This window comes from Anolis sagrei, chromosome 1 (assembly GCF_037176765.1).
Source record: "Anolis sagrei isolate rAnoSag1 chromosome 1, rAnoSag1.mat, whole genome shotgun sequence".
NCBI classification, from domain to species: domain Eukaryota; kingdom Metazoa; phylum Chordata; class Lepidosauria; order Squamata; family Dactyloidae; genus Anolis; species Anolis sagrei.
This window is the reverse complement of record NC_090021.1, coordinates 3,504,098-3,516,852: the sequence shown is the minus strand read 5'-3', so window position 1 is coordinate 3,516,852 and position 12,755 is coordinate 3,504,098. Positions and strand designations below refer to the sequence as shown.

At 46.2% G+C, this 12,755-nt stretch overlaps 1 protein-coding gene across 1 annotated transcript in view; it reads right to left on the bottom strand.

Annotated features, from left to right (window-relative positions):
• SCARA5 (scavenger receptor class A member 5) overlaps positions 1-12,755 on the bottom strand; it is a 98,527-nt gene that overhangs the window by 45,937 nt on the left and 39,835 nt on the right. The window lies entirely within an intron of this gene.

Sequence of the window (12,755 nt, the reverse complement as noted above, 5' to 3'; positions counted from 1 at the left end):
CCTGCACCCCTCTCTGGTTAGAAATTGAGCCTTGGCTCAATACTATAGAATCCTGGGAGTTGTAGTTTGGCAAAGCAACACAACATTCTTTGGGCTGGAAGGACAGAGACCCTGAAAAGCTACAACTCCCATCTTTCTGCATCATTGAGCTATTGCAGTGAAAGGGGTACCCACCTGAACATGAGGAAGAACTTCCTGACTGTGAGCCAACAATGTGATGTGGCGGGGAAAAAAGCCAATGGGATTTTGGCCTGCATCAAGAGGAGCCTAGTGTCTAGATCTAGGGAAGTCATGCTCCCCATGCTCTATTCTGCCTTGGTCAGACCACTCTTGGAATATTGTGTCCAATTCTGGGCACCACAATTGAAGGGAGATGTTGACAAGCTGGAATGTGACCAGAGGAGGGCGACTAAAATGATCAAGGGTCTGGAGAACAAGCCCTATGAGGAGCGGCTTAAGGAGCTGGGCATGTTTAGCCTGAAGAAGAGAAGGCTGAGAGGAGATATGGTAGCCATGTATAAATATGTGAGAGGAAGCCACAGGGAGGAGGAGGGAGCAAGCTTGTTTTCTGCTTCCCTGGAGACTAGGACACAAGGGAACAATGGCTTCAAACTACAAGAGAGGAGATTCCATCTGAACACGAGGAAGAACTTCCTGACTGTGAGAGCCATTCAGCAGTGGAACTCTCTGCACCGGAGTGTGGTGGAGGCTCCCTCTTTGGAGGCTTTTAAACAGAGGCTGGATGGCCATCTGTCAGGGGTGATTTGGATGCAATATTCCTGCTTCTTGGCAGAATGGGGTTGGACTGGATGGTCCACGAAGTCTCTTCCAACTCTTTGATTCTATGATTCTATAAGAGAGAGCTCTTCAGCAGTGGAACTCTCTGCCACAAAGTGTGGTGGGGGCTCCTTCTTTGGAGGCTTTTAAACAGAAGCTGGATGGCCATCTGTTGGGGTGCTTTGAATGTGATTTTCCTGCTTCTTGGCAGAATGAGGTTGGACTGGATGGCCCAGGAGGTCTCTTCCAACTCATTTAACAGTGCCAATGCACCCTTCGTTCTTGATATCTTCACTGACAATGGGTTAGACTAGACAACCTTTGGGCTCCCAACACTGTGATTCTGTGAAATCTGTGTACTGAGAGAGGAGAACTGGGAGTGAAGCCTGATCCCCTCCCATGAGATTAGATGGTGTGCCTCGATGCCAAAGCAGAGAGGGAACTTTTCAAGGAACCCAAACATCCCTCCCTCTGCTTGCTTGTCTTTTGACAACCTTGTTCCCTTTCTCTCTCTTTCCACTCTCACACTTTCCGCTCTCCCTGGCCCAAAGTGGCTGGCAGTGGAATTTTAGGGCTGTTTGGTTGAGATTCCTTGCCGGAAACAAGGCTGGATTAAGAGGCACACAATCATCAACACAACAGCCAAGAACGAGACACTTGATGGAGAACATCGACGTAATTGGACAGGCTTGGTTGGATCAGCTCAACCGCTGGAGAGTGTTTATACATTTCTTTTTTCTCAAATGTACAGGTTTATATGGTATTGTGAGGACCATGGCATCACAAAGAGTTGGAAGGGAACCCCAAGGGTCATCTAGTCCAACCCCATTCTGCCATGTAGGAAGGCACAATCCAATCTCTCCTGATAGATGGCTATCCAGCCTCTGTTTAAAGCAGTGTTTCTCAATTTGGGGGTCAGGACTCCTAAGGGAGGTTGCAAGGGGGCTTCAGAGGGGTCACCAAAGAACATCAGAAAACATATATTTCTGATAGTATTAGGAACACTATTGATCAGGGATCAATTCTGTCCCCAATGTTGTTTAACATCTACATGAAGCCGCTGGGGGAGATCATTCGGAGTTTCGGACTGAAATGTTATCTCTACGCGGATGATGTTGAGATCTGTCACTCCTTTCCACCTGTCACCAAGGAGGCTGTCCAGACCTTGAATCGGTGTTTAGCTGCTGTGTCGGACTGGATGAGAGCTAACAAATTGAAATTGAATCCAGACAAGACAGAGGTCCTACTGGTCAGTCGTAAGGCCGAACAGGGCATAGGGTTACAGCCTGTACTGGATGGGGTTACACTCCCCCTGAAGTCGCAGGTTCGCAGCTTGGGAGTGATCCTGGACTCATCGCTGAGCCTGGAACCCCAGGTCTCAGCGGTGGCCGGGAGAGCTTTTGCGCAATTAAAACTTGTGCACCAGTTACGCCTGTACCTCGGGAAGTCTGATCTGGCCACAGTGGTCCACGCTCTTGTCACATCCCGTATAGACTACTGCAACGAACTCTACGTGGGGTTGCCCTTGAAGACTGTTCGGAAACTCCAACTAGTCCAACGAGCGGCAGCTAGACTGCTTACTGGAGCGACATACAGGGAACACACCACCCCCCTGTTATGTCAGCTCCACTGGCTGCCGATTCAGTTCCGAGCACAATTCAAGGTGCTGGTTTTGACCTACAAAACCCTTTACGGTTCCGGTCCAGCGTATCTGTCCGAACGTATCTCCCTTGACGTCCCATCTCGGAATCTGAGATCATCTGGGGAGGCCCTGCTCACGACCCCACCGCTATCACAAGTGAGGCTGGTGGGGACGAGGAGCAGGGCCTTCTCAGTGGTGGCCCCTCATCTGTGGAACTCACTCCCGGGGGAAATCAGGGCTTCAACTTCCCTCCTTGCCTTCAGGAGGAGGGTGAAGACGTGGCTCTGGGACCAGGCCTTTGGGCACCCTGACAATTAGACATGGAACCAGAATGATAGGACCAACAATGTGTGGAAAGTAGAACCTAACTATGAGTCGGTTAAACGCTGACCAGCAATGAGGTTTGTATTGCTTTTATTGTTTTAATTGTTTTTACGGGTTCATGGCTATTCCTGCCGATAATATTGATTGTTTACGTTAATTGTTATCAGTGTTATAATTATTGTTGTTATTGATGTTATGTTTTTGATGTTATGTTTTTGTAATACAGGCATCGAATTGTGCCTTGTTTGTGTAAGCCGCCCTGAGTCCCCCCGGGTGAGAAGGGCGGGGTATAAGCAACCGTAATAAATAAATAATAATAAACACCTTCGGCAGAGAAGGCTGAAGACCTTCTCCGCTTGTCCTTCTGTTTCTTTTTGGAAACAGGTGGCAAATCCTCCCAACCAAAAGCCCTCCCCTTACTGTGATTGATTGCGGGAGACGATGCAGATCAAGAATAGGGCTCCATAGTCACCTACGGACCCACCCTGGAGGATTATCCTACTCGGACAACAAGGGATCACCTAAGTTAGTAAGTAAGTAAGCTGGAGGAAAATGCTGAGAGTGCCTTGGACCGCGAGAAGATCCAACCAGTCCATCCTCCAGGAAAGAAATCCCAACTGTTCATCAGAGGGAAGGATAGTAGAGGCAAAGATGAAGTGCTTTGGCCACATCATGAGAAAAAAAGGAAGCTTAGAGAAGAGAGAGGCTGGGGAAAATAGAAGGAAAAAGAAAGAGGGGCTGATTGTTGGGAATCAGCCTGTGTTTGTGTTTCAGGATCCTGATGTGGGACATGATGGTGCCGAGGCTGAGGTACAAGATGGGGATGGTTTGGTCAATGATTTTCATACAGACAATGACAGAGAGGGCTCGGTGCAAAGGGCAGTTTCTCATGAGAATATCCCTGCTGGGCCTAGCTATGATAATTCACTCCCTCTCTCTGTGAGCTCTCAAGATTTGGGTTTGGAAAACAATCTGACACCTGGGAATGTTAATGAGCAGCCAGATAAGGAGCTGAAGTATAGGTGTTTGGAGGTTAGCCAGGATCGGCAACAATCTCAGTATTTACGTTGCTCCGAAAGGCTGCGTCTGATAAAGGGAAAATGGGGAGGGAAACAAAACCAATTTCTGAGTTTTGGGATATAAAGTTTGCTTCAAGGGAAAACCTGCCAGATCGGGCATTGTTTGGAAACCAAGTTCTTGTGCCACGGAAGTCTTGTTCAAGGGGTCTTGTTTCTGTGGAGTTTTTTTAGCATTTTGGATTGTAAGTTCTTGTGGGTTTTTTCGGGCTATATGGCCATGTTCTAGAGGCATTTCTCCTGACATTTTGCCTGCATCTATGGCAAGTAGGCTTGGGCAATCCATGGTTCTAAATGGTTCTAAAGTACTTACAAAACTAAAGTTCTGGTGGTGAAAATTTCAGAATTCTAACAAAACTTTCAAAATTTAATTATTATTTCATTATTGGTGATTTTAATGACAGAACCAATTAGGAACTGCCATTTATTATGAAATTTTGAGAGTTTTGTTAGAGTTCTGAAATTTTCACCACCAGAACTTTAGTTTTGTAAGTACTTTAGAACCATTTAGAACCATGGATTGCCCAAGCCTAATGGCAAACATCCTCAGAGGTGAGGTCTGTTGGAACTGGGAAAAAGAGTTTATATATCTGTGGAATGACTAGGGTGAGACAGAGGACTTTTGTCAGTTGGGCTAGGTGTGTGAATGTTTCAACTGACCACCTTGATTAGCATACAATGGGCTGACTGTGTCTGGAGCAAACTCTTCTTGAAAGGTAATTAGATGTCCCTGCCTGTTTCCTCTCTGCTGTTTTTGCTGTTGCAATTTTTGATTTTTTTTTAATACTGGTAGCCAGATCTTGTTTATTTTCATGGTTTCCTCCTTTCTGTTGAAATTGTCCACATGTTTGTGTATTTCAATGGCTTCTCTGTATAGCCTGACATGGTGGTTGTGAGAGTGGTCCAGCATTTCTGTGTTCTCAAATAAAATGCTGTGTCCAGGTTTTTTCATCAGGTACTCTGCTATGGCTGACTTCTCTGGTTGAAGTAGTCTGCAGTGCCTTTCATGTTCCTTGATTCTTGTTTGGGCGATGCTGCGTTTGGTGGTTCCTATGTAGACTTGTCCACAGCTGCATGACAAAATAGACAACCTCACTTACAGGAAAATGGAGAAAAACATGGCTGTCCACACCAACAGACAAAAACAAAAATTCCACAAACGACAAAAGCAACAGCCGAAACCAGAACTGGATACATCACGGACCCTCATCAACCTGACAGCCAGACAACTCTCTCAAGACCAAATATCCATACTAGCGAAAGGAGGAAACTTTGCTGTAACCGCCACCAGGATCCCAACAGAAAACATCATTGCCAATGCCGAATACAAATGCTCCGTTCAGCAAAGGACAGGAGGGATCCTCTCACCTCTGCAGGAGTCTACCGTGTACCATGCAGCTGTGGACAAGTCTACACAGGGACCACCAAACACAGCAGCATCGCCCAAACACAAATCACGGAACATGAAAGGCACTGCAGACTCCTTCAGCCAGAGAAATCAGCCATAGCAGAGCACCTGATGAACCAACCTGGACACAGCATATTATTTGAGAACACAGAAATGCTGGACCACTCTCACAACCACCATGTCAGACTACACAGAGAAGCCATTGAAATCCACAAGCATGTGGACAATTTCAACAGAAAGGAGGAAACCATGAAAATGAACAAGATATAGCTACCAGTATTAAAAAAATTCAAAAATTGCTACAGCAAAAACAGCAGAGAGGAAAACAGGCGGGGACATCTAATTACCTTTCAAGAAGAGTTTGCTCCAGGCACAGTCAGCCCATTGTATGCTAATCAAGGTGGTCAATTGAAACATTCACACACCTAGCCTAACTGACAAAAGTCCTCTGTCTCACCCTGGTCATTCCACAGATATATAAACCCTTTTTCCCAGTTCCAACAGACCTCACCTCTGAGGATGCTTGCCATAGATGCAGGCGAAACGTCAGGAGAAATGCCTCTAGAACATGGTCATTTAGCCCGGAAAAACCCACAAGAACTTAGTGATTCCAGCCGTGAAAGCCTTTGACAATACTTTTTGGATTGTCTTTGCATCTTGCTTGATTCCTGTCTGGATTTAATGCTGTCTTGGATTGCCTGTATTTCTCATGTGGACATTGCTTTGGGATACTACTGTTTATCGACTAATACTTCTGGGAACCTTCTGATTTTCTTACAAGCATTTATTTTTTCTGGCTATTTACTAAGCTTCAATAAAAGATTTGTTTCTTCACTCTTTCTGTGATATGTTTCAATTCAGAGGGCACCGACCAAGGACAAGGTGGGTGGATGGTATCCTTGAAGGGACTGGCTTGTCCTTGAAGGAGCTGCGGGGGCCAACAGCCAACAGGCACTCTGGCCTGGGATGGTCCAGGAGGTCACCAAGAGGTGGAAGCAACTCAACAAGGCATCCAATATCTCTGCATTTCATTTTCATTGCCATTCTTACAAAGCTGTGTGTGGGTCTCTCTCTTTCATGGACATTCTGTTCTATTCACTTGTTTATTTTTCAAATCCTTTCCTCTTCCCAAGTCATTGCTCCTCTCCTTTGGCCTGTGTTGCCTTTCCAATTGGACCTTACGCTTGGCAACCAGATTATATTCTTGGACGGAGTCCAAACAAGCCAGAGTCCCGAATCCCGTATTTGCCTGCACTGGATCAAACCCAAAGATCAGGAACATGGTACGCATCCACTCTTTTGTTTTCCCTTCACTTCCTTTTTGGGATCAAGGCCGGCTTCTCATGACCAAACAGGACCTCCTGGACCTGATTGCTCTTTTGGGGCACCCCCCACCTTCATTGTGGAACCGCAGCATTTAGTTAGGGGAAAATAAGAGGGACTTGTTAATAGGCACATTCTTGGCAGAAAATGGGATTCTGATATTGGAGAAACCCGGCGGGATGGAAAGCAGAATAGCCACAAAATTCTTCATTAGGGAACTGTTGCTTGGGAAGAAATAGGAAACCTGCTTTGGGACAGAAAACATGTTCTGTTTATTCCGAATAGAGTAATGAACCATTCCCCGGATCCCTATGACTGGTGCTCACGGCTTCACAGACCAAGATCCAAGAAAATTATGTTTTCCTAACACATTTTCCTCCAATGCAATTTCCTGATATAGTCGCAGTGGAAGGCCTAAGACAGTGTTTGCAGATGACACCAAATTGGGAGGAATAGCCAATAGTCCAGAGGACAGGAGCAGAATTCAAAACGATCTCTTTGAACTTGAGGGTCTTCTGACGTTCCTCCTTGGCTATATAGCAGAGCTCTACTTCCTCCGAACGTCACCCTTTGTTTTCTTCAATGCCTGGTGTTGGCTGAAGAGGTGTGCAAACCGACGTACATTCCTCTCCACTTTGGAGTCTGGACAGCAATGACACACACAGGCGTACACACAAACCTTGCAGTCTTCCCCTTTCTGCTCCATCATCCTGCGGCCAAGAACTCTTGCCCTCATCTTTTCCATGTTGGCGAAAACAGATGAGATCACCCAGCCGCACAGACTCCTCTTGGGCTGTTGACTTGGGTTGTGGGGTCCGGAGCCCAACCTGTGCCTCTGGTTCCAAGAAGGAAGTATTTGTTTTGTGGTGGAGGGAAAAACCTGGACCATTCCTAGGAGCATGACGCAAAGCCCTCCTGACAGATAGCCATCCAGCCTCTGTCTAAAATCCCTTGAGAAGGAGACTCCACTGGACTCCCAGCCGTGAGGGTTTGAAGGGTGTGACGGTGCGAGTGGTGCCACCTATATGTAGAACTGTAAGTTGCAGGATTTGAACTTGTATCATGCCTGATTTTGCCTTTTTGCCCTATAAATATATAGTTGGACTGATTGGTTATTTATAGCTGTCAATCAATGTTGTTTGCACCAGTTGAATTGCTCAATTGTTTGACCCCACCTCTTCCTAGAGAGCAGAACAGTGTTTCCTTTTCCATTCCACCATCAAACTTTCTATCAGATGGACGTGAGAGAGAGACTTAGCTCTGAAGCCCTTGATTAAGTTACCTCTCAGCACCAATTCTGAGGTTCGTACCCTTGAGACTCCCAGAACTCCTACGAACAACAGAAAATACTGGAAGGGGTTGATGGACATTGACCTTGAGTTTGGGAGTTGTAGTTCACCTACATCCAGAGAACACTGTGGACTCAGAGATAGATCTGGACCAAATTTGGCATGAATACTCAATGTGCCCAAATGCGAACACTGGTGGAGTTTGGGGGGAAATAGCCCTTGACAATTGGGAGTTGTAGTTGCTGGGATTTATAGTTCACCTACAATCAAAGAGCATTCTGAACTCCACCCAAAATGGAATTGACCCAAACTTGGTGCACAGAACTCCCATGAACAACAGAAAATATTCTGAACCCCACCAACAATGGAATTGAACCAAACTTGGCAAACAGAACTCCCACGACCAACAGGAAATACTGGAAGAGTTTGGCGGGCATTGACCTTGAGTTTTGGAGTTGTAGTTCACCTACATCCAGAGAGCACTGTGGACTCAAACAATGATGGATCTATACCAAATTTGGCATGAATACTCAATATGCCCAAATGTGTACACTAGTGGTGTTTGGGGGAAATAGGCCATGATATTTGGGAGTCGTAGTTGCTGGGATGTATAGTTCACCTACAATCAGAGAGCATTCTGAACCCCACCAACAATGGAATTGAACCAAACTTGGCAAACAGAACTCCCACGACCAACAGGAAATACTGGAAGAGTTTGGCGGGCATTGACCTTGAGTTTTGGAGTTGTAGTTCACCTACATCCAGAGAGCACTGTGGACTCAAACAATGATGGATCTATACCAAATTTGGCATGAATACTCAATATGCCCAAATGTGTACACTAGTGGTGTTTGGGGGAAATAGGCCATGATATTTGGGAGTCGTAGTTGCTGGGATGTATAGTTCACCTACAATCAGAGAGCATTCTGAACCCCACCAACAATGGAATTGAACCAAACTTGGCAAACAGAACTCCCACGACCAACAGGAAATACTGGAAGAGTTTGGCGGGCATTGACCTTGAGTTTTGGAGTTGTAGTTCACCTACATCCAGAGAGCACTGTGGACTCAAACAATGATGGATCTCGACCAAATTTGGCATGAATACTCAATATGCCCAAATGTGTACACTAGTGGTGTTTGGGGGAAATAGGCCATGATATTTGGGAGTCGTAGTTGCTGGGATGTATAGTTCACCTACAATCAGAGAGCATTCTGAACCCCACCAACAATAGAATTGGGCCAAACTTCCCATACAGAACCCCCATGACCAACAGAAAATATTGTTGGTGGTATTTGGCGACCACTCTGACACCTCCTAGTGACCCCACCCAGGGGTCCCAATCCCCAGGTTGAGAAATGCTGATATATATACATACACACACACACACTTGCACCATACATATTTTGAGCCTCTTTTCTTTGGCACGAGGGGCCGATCTCCAGTGTCCTTGCTGCCTCCTTCCCAGATTCCCCTTTTTCCGTAACCGACTCATGACCCCCTTAATTGACTCAGCTTTTCCCGTCTTCCTGCAGTGTCGCAAATGGAATAATTTGATCCTGCTCATCATTAAAAGCTGCGCTGTTTGGATGACTTGCCTTGTTAAATTTTGCATCCAGCTGTTAGGAAAAACAATACAAAACATAAAGGTTTTTTAAAAAATGTTCCTTTGAGTTCAAGCTGGAGTTGCAGGTTTCCATTGCATCACATCTTGTGCTGAACGAAAGTTCCTGTTAGCTGGGCCTTGAGGTGCTTTGGAAAACTACAGCTTCCCAGGACTCCATGGTATTGAGCCACGTCATCCATAATTGAACACTGAGCTGTTTTTGGAGTCTGTCCGAGCCTTACTTTGTTGGACTCTTGTTATCGATTGTATTGCTTGGGATGATGGTTATTTATAGACAACTTTTGGACAACTTTCGACAGTCATAGAATCATAGAATCATAGAATCAAAGAGTTGGAAGAGACCTCATGGGCCATCCGGTCCAACCCCATTCTGCCAAGAAGCAGGAATATTGCATTCAAATCACCCCTGACAAATGGCCATCCAACCTCTGTTTAAAAGCTTCCAAAGAAGGAGCCTCCACCACACTCTGGGGCAGAGAGTTCCACTGCTGAACGGCTCTCACAGTCATAGAATCCTAGAATCCAAGAGTTGGAAGAGACCTCCTGGGCCATCCAGTCCAACCCCATTCTGCCAAGAAGCAGGAATATTGCATTCAAATCACCCCTGACAGATGGCCATCCAGCCTCTGTTTAAAAGCTTCCAAAGAAGGAGTCTCCACCACACTCCGGGGCAGAGAGTTCCACTGCTGAATGGCTCTCACAGTCATAGAATCCTAGAATCCAAGAGTTGGAAGCGACCTCATGGGCCATCCAGTCCAACCCCATTCTGCCAAGAAGCAGGAATATTGCATTCAAATCACCCCTGACAGATGGCCATCCAGCCTCTGTTTAAAAGCTTCCAAAGAAGGAGCCTCCACCACACTCCGGGGCAGAGAGTTCCACTGCTGAACGGCTCTCACAGTCAGGAAGTTCTTCCTCATGTTCAGATGGAATCTCCTCTCTTGTAGTTTGAAGCCATTGCTCCATTGTGTCCTAGTCTCCAGGGAAGCAGAAAACAAGCTTGCTCCCTCCTCCCTGTGGAAAACAAGCTTGCTCCCTCCTCCCTCCCTCTCACATATTTATACATGGCTCTCATCATGTCTCCTCTCAGCCTTCTCTTCTTCAGGCTAAACATGCCCAGCTCGTTAAGCCGCTCCTCATAGGGCTTGTTCTCAGGACTTTTTATCATTTTAGTCGCTCTCCTCTGGACACATTCCAGCTTGTCAATATCTCTCTTGAATTGTGGTGCCCAGAATTGGACACAATATTCCAGATGTGGTCTAACCAAAACAGAATAGAGTTTAGAGTCCTTTGTTATGGACAGGAAAGCCATGTTTAAATATTGGAAAACAGGTCACATTGTGAAAAAAGCAAGGTTGTTTTCTGCTGCTCCAAAGACTGGGACGCTATGGGACCATGGATTCAAATTGCATGGAAAGAGATGCCACCTAAACGTTTAAGTTTTAAATGGTATCATATTGGTTTTACTTTAAGCTGCTTATAAAGCTGTTTATAAAGCTATTGTCCTCCCAACCCTGCTCTATGCCTGCGAAACGTGGACTGTCTACAGACGTCACATGCAACTCCTGGAACAATTCCATCAGCGCTGCTCCGGAAAATCCTGCAAATCTCCTGGGAAGACAGGCAGACAAACGTCAGCGTGCTGGAAGAAGCAAAAACCACCAGCATTGAAGCGATGGTCCTCCGCCACCAACATCGCCCAAATTGGGAAAGAAGTCGTCCAGGAATACCTGGCCGCTCTTAATGAGTTCAAGTCCCCTTTCAGGGCCAGATCAACTACACCCCAGAGTACTGAAGGAACTAGCGGAAGTCATTTCGGAACCATTGGCAACCATCTTTGAGAGTTCTTGGAGAACGGGAGAAGTTCCAGCAGAATGGAGGAGGGCCAATGTGGTCCCAATCTTCAAGAAGGGAAAAAAGGACGACCCAAACAATGACCAATGTCCGGTCAGCGTCACGTCGATACCGGGCAAGATTCTGGAAAAGATTGTGAAGGAAGCAGTCTGCAAACACTTAGAAACAAATGCAGTCATCGCTAATAGTCAACATGGATTTATCAAAAACAAGTCATGCCAGACTAATCTGATCTCTTTCTTCGATAGAGCTACAAGCTGGGTAGATGCGGGGAATGCCGTGGATGGAGCGTACCTGGATTTCAGTAAGGCCTTCGACAAGGTCCCCCATGAGCTTCTGGCAAGGAAACTAGTCCGATGTGGGCTAGGCAAAACTACGGTGCGGTGGATCTGTAATTGGTTAAGTGGGCGAACACAGAGAGTGCTCACTAATGCTTCCTCTTCATCTTGGAAAGAAGTGACAAGTGGAGTGCCGCAGGGTTCCGTCCTGGGCCCGGTCCTGTTCAACATCTTTATTAATGACTTAGATGAAGGGCTAGAAGGCATGATCATCAAGTTTGCAGACGACACCAAATTGGGAGGGATAGCCAATAGTCCAGAGGACAGGAGCAGGATTCAAAACTACAAGAGAGAGATTAGAGAGATGGGCCAAAACTAACAAAATGAAGTTCAACAGTGACAAATGCAAGATACTCCACTTTGGCAGAAAAAATGAAATGCAAAGATACAGAATGGGGGACAATGCCTGGCTCGAGAGCAGTACGTGTGAAAAAGATCTTGGAGTCCTTGTGGACAACAAGTTAAACATGAGCCAACAATGTGATGTGGCAGCAAAAAAAGCCAATGGGATTTTGGCCTGCATCAATAGGAGCCTAGTGTCTAGATCTAAGGAAGTAATGCTCCCCATGCTCTATTCTGCTTTGGTTAGACCACATCTGGAATACTGTGTCCAATTCTGGGCACCACAATTCAAGAGAGATATTGACAAGCTGGAATGTGTCCAGAGGAGGGCGACTAAAATGATCAAGGGTCTGGAGAACAAGACCTATGAGGAGCGGCTTAGGGAACTGGGCATGTTTAGCCTGAAGAAGAGAAGGCTGAGAGGAGATATGATAGCCATGTATAAATATGTGAGAGGAAGCCACAGGGAGGAGGGAGCAAGCTTCCTTTCTGCTTCCCTGGAGACTAGGACGCGGAACAATGGCTTCAAACTACAAGAGAGGAGATTCCATCTGAACATTAGGAACAACTTTCTGACTGTGAGAGCCATTCAGCAGTGGAACTCTCTGCCCCGGAGTGTGGTGGAGGCTCCTTCTTTGGAAGCTTTTAAGCGGAGGCTGGATGGCCATCTGTCAGGGGTGCTTTGAATGCAATATTCCTGCTTCTTGGCAGAATGAGGTTGGACTGGATGGCCCATGAGGTCTCTTCCAACTCT